The 22,414-nt window shown below is 33.3% G+C and overlaps 1 long non-coding RNA gene across 1 annotated transcript; it reads left to right on the forward strand.

Moving 5' to 3' along the window:
- Positions 1–1,613: 1,613 nt before the first annotated feature.
- On the forward strand, positions 1,614–6,310 carry LOC129049576 (uncharacterized). The gene is made up of 3 exons (XR_008512785.2): positions 1,614–2,234; positions 2,706–2,776; positions 6,141–6,310. It is a non-coding gene; the product is annotated as an uncharacterized LOC129049576 (long non-coding RNA).
- The last annotated feature ends 16,104 nt before the right edge of the window (positions 6,311–22,414 follow it).

A 22,414-nucleotide genomic window follows, 5' to 3' on the forward strand; every position in this document is an offset into this window, starting at 1 on the left:
AATTAATGGGCTATCATGGGAGTGGCATTAGTGGTTTTATAAGAAGAGAAAAAGAGACCTGGGCAGGTACACTCAGCCCTCTCACCACGTGATGCCCTGTGCTACCTCAGAATTCCCAAGTCCCCACCAACAATAAAACACTCACCAGATGTAGCCCTTTGACATTGAACTCAGCCTTTATACTGTAGGCAATATATTTCTCTTCTTTTATAAATCACCCAGTTTCAGGTGTTCTCTTGTAAGCAACAAAAAATGGACTAAGACAGAAAATTGGTCCTGAGGAGTAAGGTGTTGATAACAACAAATACCTAAAAATGTGGAAACAACTTTAGAACTGGGTCATGGGCAGAGACTGGAAGAATTTAGAGGAGCAGGCTAGAAAATGCCTAGGTTCTAATGAGGACTTAGAAGACAAGAATACTAGGAAAAGTTTGGAAATCCTTAGAGATTGGTTAAGTGGTCATAAGCAGAAAACTGATAACAACATGGACAGTAAACGCTATTCTCATGAGGTTTCAAATGGAGCTGAGGAATAAGTTATTGTAAACTAGAGTAAAAGCCAGCTTTGTTATAAACTGGCAAAGAATTTGTCTGAACTGTGCCACTGCCCAGGGGTTTTATGGAAGGCCAAACTTTTGAAGGATAAAGTAGGATATTTGGCAGAAGAAATTTCTAAGCAAAATATAAAAGAAGATGCATGGTTACTTTTTGGTCACTCACACTGATTCTAAAGCAAATAAATAATTTAAAGCCAGAATTTATAATTAAAAGGAAAGCAGAACAGAAAGATTTAGGAAACTCTCAGCCTGGTCACATAAAAAGTGAAAAAGTATGTTCTGGAGAGGAAACGAAGGTCATAGCCGAAGGACTGTTTGCTAAGAAGATTAACACGGATAGAAGGGAATGAAATAAAGATGCTGAAAGCATTTCAGATATCTTTAAGGTTTCCCCTTCAATCCCAGGCCCAGAGGCCTAGGAGGGCAGAATGATTCCAAGGGACAGACCTCAGCTGCTCTTCCTGGGCTTGAAGCTGAGGGCCATCTTAGGACTCTACTCTCCACACCTCAACACAGTGCTCCCTGGCTACCCCAGCTGTGGCTGATGCAGCTCCAGGTGGGGCTCATGACACAGCTCCAGAAGGTAAAAGTCATAAGCCTTGACAGTGTCCATGTGGTACGGATTTTGCTGCCTAGCAGAAAGCAAGAAAGCTGGAGGTTTGGCAGCCTCCACATACATTTCAAAGGATGTCTTCAAAAGCCTGTGGTCCCAATCAGAAGCTTGTAGCTGAGTGGGGCCACTGCAGCAGGCCCCCAATAAAGCAATGCTGAGTAGAAATGTGGGGTTGAAGCTACTGCGGTGCATCCTCACAGGGCAGTTCCTACTGGAGCCATGGAAACAGGACTACAGAACTGTGGAGTCACCAGCAGCATGCAACACCCACCCAGGAAAGTTTCAGGCCCCACGCTCCAACCCATGTTGGTAGTCATATGAGCTGCACCCAGCAGAACCACAGGAGCAGGGCTTCCTGAGGCTTTGAACCCCTGTCCCAGTGTGTTCTAGGATGTTTTACATGGAATCAAAAGAGATTGTTCTCCACCTTTAAGGCTAAATGTTTGCCCTGCTGGGTTTTGGACTTGCTTGGAGCTTTTTACTCTTATATTTGATTCTTTCTCCCTTTTGGAATGGGAATGTCTGTCCTATACCTGTAACACCATTTTATCTTGAAAGTAGATAACTTGCCTCAATTTCAGAGGTTTACAAGTAAGACTCTGGAATTTGGACTTTTGAGCTGATGCTGATGCTGACATGAGTTAAGTCTTTGGGGCTATGAGGATGGAAAAAAACGTATATGTATTTAAAGTTGTGAGAAAGACGTAAGTTTTGGAGCTCCAAGGGCAGAACACTATGGCATGAAAGTTTGTTCCCTCTGAAATTCATGTTGCATGAACTTTGTCCCCAGTGTGACAGTATCGAGAGGTAAGGCCTTCAAGAGGTAATTGGATCACAGCCCTCATGAGGGAATTTATCAATTAATGGATTAATGGATTAATGAATTGTCATGGGAGAGATATTAGTGGTTTCATAAGCAGAGAAAGAGAGACCTGAGCTAGCACACTCCTCCCCTTCAGCATGTGATGCCCTTCACTACCTTGAGACTCTACGGAGAGTCGCCACCAGCAATGAGACGCTCATCATATGTGGATCCTCAACCTTGAAATGCTTATCTCCATTCTGTAAGAAATACATTTTATTCTTTATAAATTACCCAATTATGAAAGTTTTGTTATAAGTAACAGAAAATTGACTAAGAGAAGAACACAGAGACACAAAAATAAACATAATTTTTCGTAAGCATAATTTTTATTGTTTATCAGATTTTCACATGGCTATGACTCAAATTTTTATTTGATTTCTGTCTCTATTACATAGAATTATGAATATGTTTTGATGTTACTGGCGTTATTTTTTAAGCATATTTAACCTAATTTAACCTAATTCAACTAATAGTTTTTTTTATATTATAACCAGAGAGGGCAAATTTTGAAATTATTTTTGTCTATAATCCAAGGATAATATGCATTCAAGTAAGAAATAAGATTGCCTTTGGCTATATATTGCTTTAGTATGGTATCTTGTTATTGTATATACCATATAATAAGTTTTGTAAAATGCATTATATAATCATGTTAAATTTATTAACACAGGCTTTGAAATAATCATTAAAACTATACATTTAACAAGATCAGAGTCATATGGTGTGCATCTGCCAGTACAGGTATGTACGTTTTAAATCTGGTAATTAATTTCTTCCTTCATATACAATGTGTTAGGTGCTAAATTAGATCCCATACTACATAATATTTCAAATTACGAACAGACTAGTAAATTTAATAAGAGAGATATATAAGGGGACATACATGGAGTGCCAAAAAATAAAAAGCATCAAGTATGAGAGAATAATGCCAACTGATATTTTTTCAGTGATTAATATGTATCATGAACTGATGATGTAAGAAATTTTACATGTTTTATCTATTTTACTTCCCAGAAATCTTACTAAATATAATTTCAGATTTCCACCTTTGGACAGATGAAAATACTGAGGCAGAGAAAAGTTAAGTAAGTTCCCCAAAGAGAAATACACAGCTAAGAAGTGTTAGTTTAACCTGACCATGTGGCAGAAAGCCAGATATGCAAAGAAAAACATGGGGGAATGGATCAAGAATGGTAAATTGACATATTATTATAAAAGAACTTAAATGAAAATTTAAGAAGTTTTGTGTCAAATAAATGAATGAGAGCCATCATAGGTGATCGTCCTTTGGACATTAATTTTAATATGCTGCATGATGGAATAAGTACTCATACTGATCTTGAAAAACCTGACTTTCTAGTTACCAGTTGCTTGTTCTTTCTACATTATTTTCTATTTGTTAGGCCTGAACTCTTTTTCTCAAATATATCATTTCTCCTTACTTCTAAAACCACTTAATAAAAGCCTATCTGCCTTCTGCCTACTTTTAAAGTGATTATCTACTACTTATTTTTTTAAAATCAAGAAGTTATATGAGGTAAGTAAGACAGTAGAGGGTGACATAATAAGAAAAAAATATGAAAGATTAGACATAAAAAGAAAAATTCAATATCTAATTGCAGTAGGTGACATTATACACTCAAAAATTGTGTGTGTGTATATATATACATCCACATATCTATTTCCCAACAGCTTCCTTACATAATAACATTAGATTTCTACTTTTAAAAATATTGCACTCTTTTTGTAATTTGATCTCTTTTGTGCTAATTTTAATTAAGTTTTACAAACAATTTTGATATTCATGAATGAAGTACTATCTGTATTGTCTATTTGCATTGTCATTATGTATGTGAGCAATATCTTACGAAGATTTCTACTGATCAAAAAGACACTAATTTCAGCATTGCAAAATGTACATCAGCAAGGTAGATTTCAAGAATCTTTTTAGGGAGAGGTTCTTATTCTAGAGCCCATGGACAACTAGGAGGCCATGAGAAGATTTCAAAATGTCTTTGAGTGTTTTAAGAGTTTCTGCAAGAATGAATGTGTATATGCATCTTTCATTGGTGCTCCTGGAATTTATAAAACATACATTAAGAAACAAATATCAAGAATGACTACTGGAACCAAGTTACTCCTAAATGGGATGGCTAATCTGAAACACATTGATTTATCCTTTATTCACCACAGACTGAAAGACCTTGCTATCTGCTGACCTCTGGAATGTTCCCTGGCTTATTGAAGCCTTTTTGCTTCCAAAAAAGTTAGTACAGGTGTCACTCACTGAAACTCATATTTTGGACCAATATAAATTAAATATTTATTATTTCATGCCTATCAATCCTTGACAACTCACTGACAAAGGTTAACGTTATTGAGACTCAGCTCCCAACTCACCTCTTGGTGATTGATTTGCAGCTTTCTCTTCAGCACACAGTGGAATATTTGTAATTGATTTCTCCTTAATTAAATCTTATGTATCCCTAGAATAGTAAAGTTATACACAGGCCTAAAAGAGTAGACAGCATAAAACATACCCTCTAATTATTTTCAATATTAATTAGACATAAACAGCAAGTAAATTTGCCACCTAGATGATTATTTTATTTGGCACAAGAAATCCAGGGCTTTGATACAACTGAATATTGCACACCATAATACTGAATCTAGGATTAAAACTTTGTAATGTAGGTTTTCTTCCCAGTTCAGGAAACTTCTTGCCTGGTTATGTTCGCCAGCCCAAGTGGATAGGAGAATATTTTTTGTAATTAGCTAATTAATTTGAACCTTGTGAGCAGTCCACTTGAAAACAACTAACTCTAAATATGTGTGCCTTTAAAAATATTTTTTACATCATTTAATTAGATCATTTGTTGATTAAAAATAAAACTTAATGGTGCCAAACTCTCTTAAAACATAGTAAAATATAATCACAAAAATTAAGCCTTCCGAGATCCATTCTCAACTAAGGAGTCTCTAGCATAAATAGGATGTTAATGAAACACAGAATGTTATATGTATCCCTTTACTTCTGAAAAATTAAATATGTAAGAATGTGCAAAAGGTTTTATAAGGTGTGCTAAGCAGTGACTGCATTTCCTATGAGCAGAGATTTAGAATGTGTGTGTGTGTGTCATATTAAATTTCACCAAATTCAACATGTGCCTTTATTTTATTTAACATTAATAAGCAAAATCTCAAAAAGCAGAATTCAATAAGAGTTTAAAAATACTTGTAATTTTCCATCTCAAAGTAAAGGTGAAAAAACTGAAAATTATAGCAAGGAAACTTAGCTGTCTCTATCTTGGCAAAAGATAGAACAAGGGGAAAAAAAACTCACTTGAATATTTGAACCATAGGCTTATACTCATTTAGATTTAAGATTTCAATCCACATGACAAATATGGTACCCCAAAAAGCTTATGTAGAGAATATAATTTAAGTGTTCTCACATTGTTAGTGCCACTTGATGACTTGGAGAAAGAAACTCTGATCATATCTTGAAGATACAAAATTTAATCTATCCAGGCAAAGGCAATTTTAAGATGTAACTCAAGCTCAGATAAGATGCGGTAGTTCTATGTAGGACCACACAGGAAGCCACTTCAGAGCTTTAAACAGAGAAATAGCAAGTTCTGAAATATATTTCACTAGAAATCCGTTTGGATTATGTCTGAAGAATGAATTGAAGATGTAATAATAGAAACAGAGACATTAAATAGGAGGCCATTTTACTAATGAATGAGAGGAATGATGATGACTCAGACCAGGTTTTTAGTATGTCATAAAAAGTGATTCAAATATGTGTATTCTTGAAATCTGGCCAACAGGGACTTGCTGATCTACAGAATGTAGGGTGTACAACAAAAAACATGTAGAGAATAACTCCAGGTATTTTATGAGCAATGGGAGGAACACAATTAATACCAAAGATGGTGCAGGTCTGAGGGCGGAAAGACAGAGGTTTAGTGTCATGTTTGAGATGTGCATCAGACATTCAAGCAAAGGTGTCAGGTAGGCAGTTGTAGGTATGAGGATGGAATTTATAAGAGATCTCTGATATAGAGATATGATTTGTTTTTTTTTTGTCATTTATTTAAAGCAATAATACAAGAGGAAATCACCAAGGGAATGAGCCTAGACCAAGAAGGGTACTACAAACTGGGTCTGAAGCACTGTGAACAGGGTGGAAGAAGAAGAGCAAAACAGAAAACCTGTTTCAGAGAATGAGTGACGAGTTTTATTGGGTGAAATACAGCAACTGCTCATGTATAACTCCTATTGATTCCATGTTTGTATCCCTCCAAAATTTATACGTTCAAGTTCTAACCCCCAGTATGATGGCATTAGGAGGTGGGGCTTTTGAAAGATAAAGCCCTCATTATGGGATTAAAGTCCTTAAAAACAGGGAAGAGACAAGAGATCTTTCTTCACTATATGAGGATGCAGTAAGTAGATGGATGTTGTAAACTAAGAAGTTGACCTTCACCAAGGATCCACTTGTGTTGCCACACGGATCTCAGACCCCTAGCCTCCAGAACTGTGAGCAATAAATTTTTGTTGTTTAAGGCATTTAGTTTATTCTATTCTGTTATAGCAGATTGAACCAGTGCTGTGACATAAACAAAAACAATTTAGGTATTGTGGGTGGAAAATTATAATGGGATAAATGTCTAAAAGGTTGTCATTGTTAGATACCTTTGTATCTGTGGCCTAGCAAATAAGGAATATTGAACATTTCTTCAATTGTTAATTCATGCTAATACAAGCCTTAAGATTAATTCTTTCTCTGGGAAATGCATAGTTCTAGGTTGTTGATGGCTAGGGAAAGAGGACTTTGGATGTTTGTCAGAGAACTGCTTTTAGTAAATTATAATTTAGACAGCCTTTAAAAAATATAAATCATATAAACCACACAGTGAATACAAATTGACCATGAAGCATTACCTTGGCTTGTTTGGTCTGTTATAACAATTCCATAAACTGGACTGGGTAGTTTATAAACAATAGAAATTTATTGATCACAGTTCTGGAGGTTGGGAAGTCCAAGATCACTTACAGATTGGGAGTCTGGTGAGGGGCCACTTTCTAGTTCATAGACAGCACCTTCTTAATGTGTCTTCTTATGGTAAAAGGGGCAAATGAGCTCCCTTTGGCATGTTTTATAAGGATACTAACACCATTCGTGGTGATATTAGTCTCATGAATTAATCATATCCCAAAAGGCCTCACCTCCTAATAATATATGAATTTTTTAATTCATATGAATGAAACCCATTCATTTGTTGAAATCCTGGATTCCAACATATAAATTTTGTAGAGATACATACATTCAGACCATAGTAAGCATCATAACATGTTCAATATTTGCCTCATGTCATTTGGTTATAGAAAGATGTTACTGTTTCAAATAAGATGAAAACAGTACTATACATAAATGAAAGATCCAGCGGTTGTATGAAATGGTTGGCAATAAAATTAGAAAAAAATAAAAAGTGAGAAAGATTTGAAGAATAGTTAAACACATAAAGACAATTGGCATGTTCATCCAACTCCACAGAAACAGGTGCTCTGTCTTGCCAAACTGGGCTTTCAAGGCCAGGCACATCACTAAAGGCAAGACTGGTAGAAATTCAAATTTCCTAAGTTCATTTTTCTGACTCCACCCATTACCATCAAACCCTTGATCATTTGTCTCCTCAAGGAGCCAGGATGAAATAAAATAATTTGGAGCCAAAACAACATGGCCATTTGGCGTACATAGTTTTGCTTCTCATTTATATTAATAATTTTTTTTGTTTTAGCTTCACATATTATTCTTCTGAACTTTTTCTTTTCAGTTTAGTTGCCTTAAGTATCACAAATGTCTTGATATAGCAGGTGACATAGGAAATCTTAATTTATGGAGCACAGTAAAATTTTAAGAAGTCATGTTCTTTTGACCTGGTTTAAATAGTTAAGAGAGATTATGCCAAAGTAACAATAAGCCCAGAAGAAGAAATAAACTAGATTTCCTGTGGAATAATGGTCAAAATAAGAGTTAATAGTAAAATGGGTTCCAATAGGCAAAATGAGGAAATGATCTAAGGTTTTTTAATCCTAGTTCTCAACTCCAGGTGATCTTACCTTCAGGGTACATTTAGCAATATCCGGAGATATTTTTCATTGTCATAACTCACCAGTGGGTACTGAATTATAGTGTATAGAGGTAAGGGATGTGGCCAAACATCCTCCAAAGCACAAAATACCTATGCACAATGAAGGATCATCCAATCCAAAATGCCACTAACTCTGAGGTTGAAGCACTGACATATAGGTAACCCTACCCCTGTTCCTTACCGTTTACCTGCTCATCACTTTAATAAAGCAAGAATTGCTTAAAAATCTATTTCATATCATATGATACAAAATTATAAGATATAATATGATACGATATGATGTGATCTACTGGGTTGAATAGGGTCCTCCAAAAAATCTTGCTCAGTGGGAGTTTGTGAATATGACTCTCTTTGAAAATAGTCTTTGCAGATGTAATAAAGTTAAGATGATATAATATTGAATTAGAGTGGACCCTAAATTCAGCACCTAAAGTCCTTATAAAGAGAGAGTGACTACAGAGAGAGACAGAAACATAGAGATACAGAGGAAGGAGAAAGAGAAGAAAGAGGTCTGTGTGACAATAAAGGCAGAGATTAGAATGATACCAGTTGAAGCCAAGGAACAACTAGGATTGCAAGCCATTCTCACAAGCTAGAAAGAATCAAGGAAGGATCCCTCCCTGGAGACTTCAGAGAGATTATGGTTCAGGTGAAATGTGATAGAAAACTTCTAAAATCCAGAACGTTGAGATAATTAATTTGTGTTGTTTTAAACAATTGGGTTTGTGGTACATGGTTATGACATCCCCAGGAAATTAACACGTGTGCTCTGGATATGATATGCTATGACATGATGTGATATAACATAATTACATTGTATATGTAATGGCCAGGATTTCTTGATGCTGAGTATAAGGGAAACAAAACTCCATGATTCTTTCTTGTCTCCAGAGTAGCCTAAAATTTAGATTGAGTGGTAAGTATTTTGCTAAGTCAAGACATAAATAAATATTCTTTATAAAACTTCCCAAAACATCAGTAGTGTTATTATTTGGCATTCAGAATACTAACCTTTTAAAAAAGAAAGTATCCCCAGTAAATAGAGGATTACAGAGACCAAGTTGAATTTATTTTCTGCAAAAAAATCAACATATAGAATGGCTCAATCTTCATAAAAATCCTACTTATATCTTACGAGAAAGGTGATCCATATTTTATGCTTTCTAAAGGCGTACTTCCTGTCTGAGTAAATATAATACGTCCAAATTTGTTTACATTATACTAAGAATTTTAAAAGAGAGATTGATATTTTGTTTAGTTGTAAACTATGTAAGTATTCAACAATAAGACTCAGTAAGGTATAGTTACCTGCTGTGCTTCAAATGATTGACATTAAAATATATATAAGTACTATAGCAGGAAAAGTTGGTTATATAATTTCATAATCACTGCTAATCCAATGCAAAGAAATTTAAAGTAGTGTTAAATTCAGACAAAACAAGAATAAGAACGTCTCTTATCTAATGCCTACATGATATTAAAGAAACTCATTGGAAAAATGAAATATTTATTCAAATAGTTTTTCTGAGTCATAAAATTTTAAAGTCCTCAGAGTGGTTATTTGAATTCTACTGCACAAACTGGATGTTATTCACACTACATTGGAACTGCATATATGATTTCTGATTTTAGAATAACTTAGTTTTTTTATTAGTTACTTAAATATTATTGAAGTAACTATATTTATTCTTAATATTGATGAGTTAGATGATCCTATGTAAAAATTATACTACAATGAAAATCTAAAATAATTGCTCATTTAAATAGAATAGGCATTACTATATTGACTACATTACTTTGATTTGCCTTTTTAATGACTATATTTAATTCTAAATGACTGATTTAAAAAAAAAAGTTCTTCAGATTGTAAATATACTACCCCACAGATTTCTTAATTTTACCCTGAATAAAGCAGCAATGGAGCATATACATTGATGTATTTAAAATAATGTTTTTATTCTACAGATGGTTCATAGTTAAATATATTATACATTCTTGAAAATATTGTTTATTGATTTACATATAGGGAACTTCATAGTAATTTAAAAATGCAATCTCAAGGGGTATATGTATTTATTATTCTACATTCTAGTGTTCGTTTTTCCATGCAAATAAAACTGGAAAACATCTGACCTGTCTGGTGTCATTAGCAGCAAACGGTGCATAAACTTTCACTCTTCAACCACATAGACTGCTGTAAACCGTCTAATATTTTTGAACATAAAAAAAGACTGGAAGCTCAAAGATAGAGATGATAGTCCTCTTGGATATCTAAATGTTAACTATTATGTTATGGAATAATTTAGGAAATATTGCAAAAGTTATATCGTGCTATTAGGCAGCAAAACTGAGGTGCAGTGCTTTCAACATTTTATTCAACCTAATTAAACTAACCCAACTATTTCTATATCAGTTTATTAAAATCATATCACTATATTTAGAGGAAATTGATGCTTTCTAAATTAAAATAAAAGTAAATGAAGAGTTTTCTTAGATTTATGTTTGCACTTAAGCATTTGATTTCCTTTGAACACCCCAGTAACTGTATTCTTTAGTCACTGCTCATGTCTACACGTTGATTACTCTTCAACATAACCTCAGTCTTTTTAACAGTGCCTGGCATATTATCAGTCAATAAACATATGTTGAATAAATAAACTCGGGATGAAAGTTGTGATAATTTCATAATACCTTAAACATATAATGAACAAAGATAAATCTGAAATAATAACTATTGCAATACCTATGGCAGCATAAGTCTAGAAAATATTTAAAATATAGAAAGAAAATAAGAACATAGTCATGGGTGAGTTAAACTGTAACTCAATTAAATATAACTCTGCTAGTTATATTTAAAGACAAAGTGTTAACAACTTGTTGCATCTAAAGTTAAAATATTATTATTTAATAATATTAACAAGAAGTAAAACTAACAAAAAGCACTCTGAGCTACAGATGCAAATATTTTAAAATTTGTAGTTTCAATAATAAAACAAAGTTTTGAGGAAATAATAATATAACTGGTAATACTCATAATTGAAAAAACAGAAATAAAAGTATGAAATAATTCTGAAAAATTACAAAACAAAATCACAAAATTCAGAGAATAAAAATTATAGAGAAATAAATAAAATACGTTTGTTTAATAAATGCTCATAAATAAAAACATATAATCAAAATTAGAGTCTGCACAGTATGTTGGAAGATGGTCTTCATTATCCAATTGTGAAATGGATATTGCAGATGATTTTCAGGTCTAAAACAGCATTATATTATTTAGGAAAATGAACACAAAAATGTATTTTTAAAAATATACCTAAATTATCATGAGATTATTTAGTGGAGGAAAGGACTGTTTTAACTGCTAATAATCATTTAGTTATATGAAGCATTGAAACTTGTTGGTATAACATACCGACAAGTTCTTGTTGGCATCTACATAAAATCTCACTTTATCTAAAACTAAACTACTTCTTTAATATAAATATATTTACATATTTATATGATTATATTTATATATCATTGATATTTAAATTTCTTCAGAAGTAATAATATTTAGACAACATCATAGCATTTTTTTACATTTGGGTTATTACTTGATACAATTGCTTACTGATGTTCTATTAAGAAAGCAGAAGTTATGCTCTTTACTAACAAATGCAGAAGAATAAATTTGGGAAATGACATGTGCTTTAAAGACATGTTGGATCATAGAATTTATTGTGTATTCCTGTATTGACAATTTACACATTTTAAAGCAAGATGTTAAATGCATCCTATGGTAATTATGCTACAACTATGTGTACATTTCAGGGAGATTAATATTAGCCATTTGTCATATATCTATTTAGTAAGATATGCTAATTTTCACAAAATGAATATGAACCTCATGCAGAAACATATCTTACAAGAAGCATTGTTGATTAATTGGCCAAGTCAAACTACACTCCCAATGAAATTCCATTGAACTATACTAATTTTTGAAGTCCATTTGAAAGCTACTATAAAACACGTACTATACACAGCATATTCTATTGTATGAATGCCAACGCAAAATACAGAATTCACTTGTTCACCTACTGAATATTTGAGTGGTTGCGGACATATTCATGATAAAATATAATTCATATTTTATTTTAATCAGTTATTACTTATATAGAATACCATCAGCCTCTGATTTCAGTAAGATGAGAGAGATGCTCATATTCTTCTGCTATTTTATACACAAGTATGTTAAATATAATAGTTATGATTTTATATATTGTTAGAGAGCCTAGAGACAATATATAAATCCACTAAAGAAAGGAGCGAAGCTCTTTAAGTCCAAAGAATAAAATAAATTCTGAAGCTTTTAGATACTAGGGGGCATAAATAGATGATGATGATCTAGAAATATAGTACCATGGTCTATGTAGAGTGGGAATTGGGTTCAAGACCATATTATGTATATTGATTTCCAGAGCAACCTTACCTCTCGGGAAAATAATGAATTAGGAAAAAGAAATTCCACCATAAAGCCTGAACAGCCAGAGAAATGTTCTGCTTCATCCCTAGCTTTGGGTGTAGAATTTTTTTAAAATGCCTCCCTTGAGAATATATTACTATTGTCAGAATCTCATGTGATTTGGTTATTGAATCTCAAGTTATCTCAGACCACATGCTTTTTGAAACAACATGAAAATAGGTCTAAATATTGTGAGGCGACTGACAGAAGCAAACACAAATCCTTCCAGAAGAAATGCTCAGTCAACATGTCTCGAAAGATTTCTATAGATAAAATTCCCAAAAGTACTAAGTCATAAGAATAAGTAGGTACAATTTTTAAATGCACAATTTTTTTTCAAATTGTTGCAAATCTCCAAAATATTTCCCAATATATTTATTGAAAAAATGTATGTATAAGTGGACCCATACAGTCCAAAACTATATTATTTAGGGGTCAACTGTACATTGTATGACCATTACTGAATTACTAAATTATTGTTTTATGCTTTTGACTTTTAAATTATATAGGAAACAAAAAAGAAGTTCCAATAAAAATACAATAATACTGGCTTTTACTTTTACCTGTGTACAAGTGGAGTTCTTTATGTTTTTTATATTGCTTAGAGTTATTACATAGTGTCTTTTTATTTCAGCCTAAAATATTTTAGCATTTCTTGTAGTGTGGATCTACCAGTGTTAACTCTTTCAACTTTCATTTATTTATTTTTTTAAAATGGGGAATACTTTGGAAACTGAAGGGTTAATTTGATCAAGTCTGCCTGCCCTGCTTGCTTTAGATTGCTTGCTTGTTGTTATTATTATTTTTGTCTTTTTTCCATGATGCTGAAGACTGTAGTAGCTGAAGCTTTCACTGCTTAAAACTGAAACTTAAATTTCACTGGTTGCTTTATAGAAAACAATCATAGGTCACCATGTTGTCAGTTGTCTTTCAAGAACTTGGTCCAACTTATGGCCGGTTCAAACTGGTTGAGACCATGGACCCTTCAACTGGGTTTGCACAGGTGGCCTTTTGACATTGGAGGGCCAAAAACTTCACCTTCAGATCATGCTAATGTTGCCAATTTCTGGACATATTTCCTTTGAAATGTCATGAACTCTGACTATGCTTGTGTAGAACAAACCTGTTACTTTATTTTTCTCCGCTGCCTTTCCCCACACCACTTCCCTAACACATAGGCATCCCTAAGTCTTATCTTCTGGAGGTGGATTTGAGAGCTGTTTTCCTGCCTCTTCACTCAGTGGTTTTGTGAATAAATATCTCTTTTGCAAAACCCATGTCACAGTAGTTGATTTATTGTACATGGGCAGAGCAGACTTAGACCTGGATGGTAATGCTTTAATGTCTCATTTATTTTTGAAGGCTATTTTTGAAGGGTGTAGAATTCTTGGTTGACAGTTATCTCTATTAGCACTTAGAAAAAAAAGTCATCCTACTCCCTATGGCCTCCATAGTTTCTCATGAAAAATATGCTTCTCAGATTACTTATTAATCTTATTTTGTGTCCTTTGAATGGAATGAATTTTTTCTCTTGCTGCTTTCAATAACTTTTTTGGTTTTTGACAATTTGACTATAATGTGTCTCAGAGTGGATTGCTTTGAATTTACACTTTGAATAATTTTCTTAAATGTGTAGATATTTTCCTTTTGTCAGATTTGGGAAGTTTTTTTTTATTGTCATTTCTTCAAGTTTTTTTTCCTGCTCCTTTCTTTCTTCCTGCCCTCTGGAATTCCATTATGCGTATGTTGTGCTTGGTGATATCTGTTATAGCTCTTTTCTCTGTTCATTTTCCTTCATTCATTTTTTTTAAATTTTTTCTCACAGTGCATAACTTCAGTTTACCTATTTTCAAATTCACTGCTATGTTTTATGTCCTGCTCAAATTTTCTGTTAAACCTGTCCAGTGAGTTTTTCATTTTAGTTATTATTCTTTTTAATTCCAAAAATTTTATGTTATCCCTTTTTATGTACTTATCATAATTTTGTTTATATTTTCTGATACTATCCTCTGGTTTTATTTAACTCTTGAACATATTTAAGATAATAGATTTAATGTCTTTGTCTAGAAAGTTCAATGACTGCTTTTTGAGGTACATTCTCTATTAATTTCTTCTCTAACTGGGTCATACATTCTTGTTTATTCTCATGCTTTGCATTTTTTGTTAAAAACTAGAGATTTTAAATATTATAATGTGGTAATTTGGATATTATATTATTATCCATCTTTGCTGTGGGCTGTAGCTTTTTGTTTGTTTAGTCACCTTTATAAACTCTTTTTGTAGTTTTTTCCTTCATGTTTGGTTCCAGAAATTTATGTTCCTTTAGCTTGTGTTCAGCTAGTGTTTTGACAGAGATTTTCTTGAATGCCAGGAACCAAAGAAAGGAAAAAAAGAGAGAGAGAAAAAAGAAAAACGAAAGAAGTAAACAAAATCTTCCAGTCTTTGCTGATAAATTCTGTGCTGGGCATTTCTTTAACACTTATCCAGACTATTCATTATATTCTTATATCTTATCTTTATTTTCTGCTGGCTCTGAATCTATGTAATAGCCAGAAATGAAACTTAAGTGTTTTTATGCATGTTCTAATCATAGCTCCTACCTGGGGCAAGCATGTGACTTTCTAGCTTCCCCAGTATACATATAAACTTTTGAATGCTAGTTTCCCAAAGAAACTCTCTGTTTCTAGGATTTCCTCCTATGCTTTAGGTGCACTATTGTTTGTACCTCAACTGTAATATTTTGCCCCAGGCAACAGCAGTTGGTTAGTTTGCCTTAAAATGTTTTCAAGTCATGCCTGCTACTTTTATAATTGGAGTGAATATTGAGTTAGGCCAATCAAAGATGACTGTCTTGCATTAGTCCTTCAAGAAGTCCCCAGGCAGGCTAGAACAGACAAATGCAATTCTTTGAGTATGAGTTCTGCTGTACAGAACCAGGGACCGGCATTCCACACTGGAAACATGCTGTCATCTTCAAGATAATTGCTGAGCAAAAGAAGGTGGTGGAGAAAAAGCAGGTAAAATGTCTAAGTTTTTCTTCCATATTAAGCTGTCTTTTCCTTGATTCAGCATTCATTTGGTTGCTGTAAATTTTTGACTGTTCTTCGCAATTATAACAAACTTTATTCTGACAGTTTTGGGCTCATTTTTGGATTATTCTGTGAAGGGAAAAGACCTTAGAGCTATCTATTCTACCATTTTCGCTGATATCATTTTTTCATGTCTCTAGTTTTAGTGTTTTATTTTAAATTTATATAACTATATATTTTATAGATATATTTAAGTTTAATTTGGGAATCTGTTTTTACATTGGTAAGCTTAGCACACACAAACACAGAGTAATTAAGTCACATATTAATACTTATTTCTGCAAATACAATTGTATTATCTATTTACCATTCATGAATTATTTATTTTTTATGAGTTAAATTGCATGAATTAATTAGATTTTATTATAGTGTTATCAATTCTTATGTAATAAATTATCACAAACTTAGCATTTACTGCAAGTCACATTGTTTCTTAGTTGCTGTGGGCCAGATGCTTTGGCATGGCTTTGCTGGGTCTTCTGACAGTATCTGTCAAAACTGTAATCCAAGTAATGGCCAAATTGTATTTTCACCTGGAGGTTTGACTAAGAAAGAATCTTCTTCCAAAACCATTTAGTTCACTAGTGCAATTCATTTTCTTGCAGTAGTAAAACCGGGGGCCCTTGTTTCTTTCTGACTGTTGGATTAAACTGCTGTCACCTCCTGGAAGTTGTCTGCAGTTCCTTGCCACGTGGGCTTTGCTCAGAATACCTACTTTTTTTTTATTCAGTGTATTAATCTGTTTCGACTGCCATAACAAAATATTATAGACTGCATGGCTTAAACAACAGAAAAAATATATATATATACACACACACATACATATATATGTGTGTATATATATACACATACACACATACATATATAGTGTATATATATACACATACATACATATATATACACATACATACATATATATACATATATATATATACACACACACATACATATATATGTGTGTATATATATACACATACACACATACATATATAGTGTATATATATACACATACATACATATATATACACATACATACACATATATACATATATATATATATACACACACACACATACATGTATATATATATGCTTTGGAGGCTAGAAATCCCAGATCAATATCTGGCAGGGTGAGGGCTCACTTCCTGGCATGAGGATGGTTGCTTTCTCTCCGTGTCCTCACTTGGTCTTTCCTTGTTGAATATGCACAAGGAGGTGTTGCGTTGGGGAGGGAGAAAGTGCTCTTTGATGTCTCCTTTTATGAAAACTCCAGTTCTATCAGATTAGGGTCATGCCCTTTTACCTCATTTAATCTTAATTACTTCCTAGAGTCCTCACCTCTAAATACAGCCACACTGGGGCTTAGTAAAGTTTCAACATATAAATTTTGGAGGGACATATATATTCAGTTCATAACATTACACCCCTGGCTCTCCAAAAACTATGTTTTTCTTACATGTGAAATACATTTATTTCATCCAGATAGTCCCAAAAGTCTCAACACATTTTAGTACTAACTTTCCAACTTTAAAGTCTAAGGTCTCATCTAAATTTTATCTATATCAGACATGCATGAGACTTGAACTATGTTTTATCTTCAGATGACATTCCTCTTAAAATGTAAACCTATGAAACGAGAGAAATTATGTGCTTCTAAAATACAGTGTTGGGACAGGCAGAGAATAGTAATGCCTGTACTAAAAAGGAAAAATCAGAAGGAAAGAGGGGGTAATATTTCCCAACCAAGTCCAAAACCTAGCAAGGCAAATTCCATTAGATCTTAAGGCTAAAGATGTCTTGTCTTTCATTTGCTGCACTGTCCTCAAGGACCACAGGGGTAGCAGAATCTTCCCCACAGCTCTGCAAGGCAGCTCATCTCCAAATACAGCCACACTGGTGGTTAGGAATTCAACATACAAATTCTGGGGGAGCAAAAACATTCAGTCTAAAACATCCAGCCTGTAAAGAGAATCTCTAGAGTGAGTTTTCTAACAAGACAAAGTCTTAAACAACACAACATAATCATGGGCATGACATCCCATCATGTTTTACTTTGTTTGTTAGAAGCAAGTCAGAGGGCCCAGACACACTCAAGGGTAGATATTTCAGATAAATTTGAACACCAGAGGAAAGGATCATGATGACCATCTTAAAGTCTATCTACTAGAGTTTAAAAATCATGATTTTTATTTTTATTTTTTAAGTAGTTATCTCTAACTAAGGTCCAAATTTAATGTATAATTCTTCTAACATTCCTTTTCATTTTAATCTTTTCTGTGCCTGGAGTTTATTTTGTCTTTTAAATTCTACTTTGTTTAGTTGACTGTTTTTCCTTCATTACTTAATTGGTACTGAAGAAGTTTATCCAACATTAGAGTCTTTTTACTAAATATTTACTTATTTTTATTTCTCATTTAAATATGTAGTCTTCTCTTTCAATAGTTTATTTTTGTTGTTGGTTTTGTTTTGGTATATCTACCAAGAATCTTTACAAAGATAGACTTTAGTAAACTTTTTAAAGCTTTATGCTGGAAAGCATATGCATTTGGTGTTCATGTTTTAATAATAAATTGGCAAGACATGCATTTTTAATTCAAAATTATTTTTTATCAGAACTTAGAAAATAGTGCTTATTTTTTGGTCTCCTTGTCAGTTCTTTGACTATTTATCTTAATTTGACATTGTTTACCTTGTAAAAATCTATGAACTTCAATAACTTTTGTAAAGAACTTTTTCTTGCTGATCTTATTATTGTACTATGTGTGAATTTTATTTTAACTATTCTGTTTGAAATTTTGGGATTCCTTTCAACCACAAGTCTTTTATGTTTCTATTATTCTTTGCAATTCTCCATATTAATATTTGATTTTCTCTTTTCTTCTTATACACCTAGACTTTCTTAACAATAATACATCTTTATATCTAATAATTTTATTACATGTCATCCCTTTATTTGTCATGTGTTTTCTGAAAGAATTTCTTTAATAAATTTTGAGTGCAATCCGTGTTATTAAATAGTATTACTTTTGTTATTCCCTAATCTATTGAATTATTTATTTACTTCACTTTTTTTTAACCTAATATTGTTAACCAAGTGCCAGAGATTCAGTCTAGGTCCTGCTGCTTGCCACACAAGAAGCCAGTCACTGGGACAATAAGTTTTGCCAGGGAAGCAGGCTTAATAGGGTGCTGCAGTTGAAGAGTTGGGAGACCAGTCTCAAATCCACCTCCCTGACTGATTAAAATCAGGGGTTTATATAGCAGGAAGAAATGTAGCCACACGCAGGAAAACAGGAATTAGGGAGGGGTAAGGAAAAGGTATTGGTGAACAGGAAGCCAGTGGTGGGTTAGACAATCATGACTGGTGAGGGGTCTGGTTTTTCATTATCCAGATGCAGTAATCTGGTTTGCGTTAGGTCCGTGATACTATTTGGGAGGACTAAAGGTTAGTTTCCTGAGAAAATAACTCAGATAAGACAATCATAACTTTCACAAGTCTAAAGACTGAGAGGGTCAATTTCCACGTTTATTCCAAAGAAATCACGGACATCAATTCTATGGGAGAATTAGGCCAGTTTCAATATTTCCACAGTCTTCTTTATTACTAGTTCTCCCTGCTTCATGATGTAATCATGCCATATCACCCATTTGAGGTATTATTGTTAATTTAATATTTTCATGTATTTATACTGTCATAGTTCCCTGGTTTATCTGCTACAGATGTTTATTTTTGTATATTCTTCTTATTTATGATGCTAGTGTGTTTGTTTATTTATTTATTTATTTTGAGATGGAGTTTCGCTCTTGTTTCCCAGGCTAGAGTGCAATGGCATGATTTCGGCTCACTGCAACTTCAGCCTCCCAGGTTCAAGCTATTCTCCTGCCTCAGCTTCCCTAGTAGCTGGGATTACAGGCATGTGCCACTATGCTCAGGTAATTTTGTATTTTTAGTAGAGACAGGGTTTCTCCATGTTGGTCAGGCTGGTCTCAAACTCCTGACCTCAGGTGATCCACCCGCCTCGGCCTCCCAAATTGCTGGGATTATAGGCGTGAGCCACCACGCCCGGCCTATTATGTTTATTTTTGAACTTGTTTATTCCTGAAGGTACCAAATAGTTAGCTTGTAAAGTATTCAAGGTAGAAGAAGCAAGGCTTAATGCTTTGGTATTAAGAGTTTGGAGTACGGAGTTTGGAGTAGGGAAAGCACTCTCCATGGCAAAGGCCAGAGTACCAAGGTTGAGTTTGGCTACCCAGATGATAAATTTTCTTTTTAGAAAATTCTGAACCTCAGGAAAACAATCTTTACCTGTTTCATTAAGTATTCTCCTTGCTTGTTCGTAGTGCAAAATGGAAGGTGGGGATGCTGTTGCTATCAGCTCTTTACTCCACCTGCGATGTGACAGTCTGTTATGATATCCATCTCACACTGACATAATAGTTTTCTCAAAGCATTGCAACAGAGAAAATAAAGCCCACTTCAAAGCTCTCTTTCTGTCCAGCACTCATACTTAACACCAAGCCCATCAAAATGTTACTATTGAATATTTTGTCCCTAGGCATTCTTCACAATAAGTTAGTTCCTCAAATCCGTAAAAAGTTCACCATTACACCCAGAAAGATTTCATCAATATTATGTTTGATTGTCTTTTATTGGTGTTCCCGAAAGTTTTTTTTTTTTAATTTTGACAGTGTTTACCATTCCTAAATACTTGATTTTTTTTAGCCTTTGGTTTCATAAGGGTCATACTTTACTTTCCTTGTTTACTTTTAGTTTACTTTTATGTTTTTCAGTTTTCTTTGTACATTTATCTTCCTTTCAACTATTATATTTGTTAATATGCTACTTAAAGCCATTAGGTATTTATTTTATCTATAAAATTGTTATGCTACTGTAGTAGTACTAAGCTCCACTACAGAAAAACGCCTCTGTTTCCTACATTGATTTGGAATAACATGCCTGTTCTACATAAAACTACCATATGTCACAGGTTTGTTTTGAGACTCTTTTCTCTTCCATGCATTTATTTATCTATGTTTCTGCCCAAACAACAGAGTATTACTCATTTTGCTTTATAGTAAATCTCTATTATCGGGTAGCATAATTTCTTTTTCCACAGTGTTCTTTATCATCAAGAATGTATTGGGTTTTCTTCATGTTTTTACATACATTTTACTTTATTTATTTATAGGAAAAAATGCTGACATTTGTATTAACAATGCACTGAATGTATTAATAATTGTGCATACAATTATAGATTTATGTATTGGTTCTTCTAATTCATAACCATAGCATACATTCCCATTAATTTGTCTTCTTAAAATCTCTCAATAAATCCTCATAAAGGTTATTATAATTACCCATAGTTTGTTTTATTTTTATGTTACTACATAATTTGATAATCCAAATATACAAAGCGTGGATAGGACTATTCTCTCAACACCACATTGTCAAGTTGCTTTGCCTCCTTTTGCACCCCAGACAGAAACCAATATAATGCAAATGTCTTGCTTGAGATTCCCTGATCAACCCAGGTCTTGTGTATCAAGAGTAGGAATTTGTACTTTCGTAATACATAGTAATAGTTTACCAGAAGTTTCTCCCATTTTTCAATTTGTTATGGTTGTTCTGTTCTAATCAGCAGCATCTCAATTTGATTGTGGGTAGGGTAGGATGATCTATTTCTGCTTTGCTATTATCCAGAAGGTGTGTAGAGATTAGAGATATCTGAATAATATGGCTATAGGCTCCCTATTTGGGGAAGTTTTCTGGTTTTGACTTTTTCCTCCTAACTGCTTTTGAATCTTAACTCTCAGTGTATGGTAACAGAAAGATGCCATCAAATTTTTTAAAAATGTGATGCCTTAATACTCTACTTACCTTTGTGAATGCAGGCTTTTATCCATAGCTTTGTGTGAATATTTCCAAATGTTTAAACCTCTTCAGTATTTTTGGGCTATTTGTTTTTAAATTTCTCTGGAATATTTTTTTTTTTTACCTCAGGTTTGATATAAGTAATTTAAGCTATTGTCATTAGAATTGGAAGTTCCTAAAATTTATTTTTCACATTGCCAGTGGAATGATCATTCTATACACAAACCGTATAATATATCCTTGTCTTAAAACCTTTACTAGCTCCTTATGACTGTCACTGCTTTTAAAATTTTGTATTGAAAATTAAAATGTTATAATGTGATGCCTAAAAACTAGGCTATGTCTCACTCTAATCTTCATACAGCTGATCCTGAAACACGTTTTGGAATGTACTATGTTATCCTTGCTTCTGGTCTTTAAGCACAACATTATTTTTGCACGGAGTCTTCTCCTGCTCCATCTTTTGTCTTTCCTATCTTGGATTTATCCTTCTGATCTCAGCTTAAAGATAATTTATAACTTTGATGGGATAGGACATACCATAATAGCTATACATAACAGGCTCCAAACCAATTATTTGAACTTTTCTAAGCCTTCAATAACCCAATTAAAATGCCAATACACCTAACATTTTGTTTTGTGGATCAAATTGAATAATGTACTCTGTCCTATAGTAAACATTCAATGAATGCTAATTACCATTATTTTTCGCTGTTTTTATTTGCACACACCCCCAACGTCCAACTGCAACCTT

The sequence above is a fragment of the Pongo abelii genome, chromosome 14, assembly GCF_028885655.2.
Source record: "Pongo abelii isolate AG06213 chromosome 14, NHGRI_mPonAbe1-v2.0_pri, whole genome shotgun sequence".
NCBI classification, from domain to species: Eukaryota; Metazoa; Chordata; class Mammalia; order Primates; family Hominidae; genus Pongo; species Pongo abelii.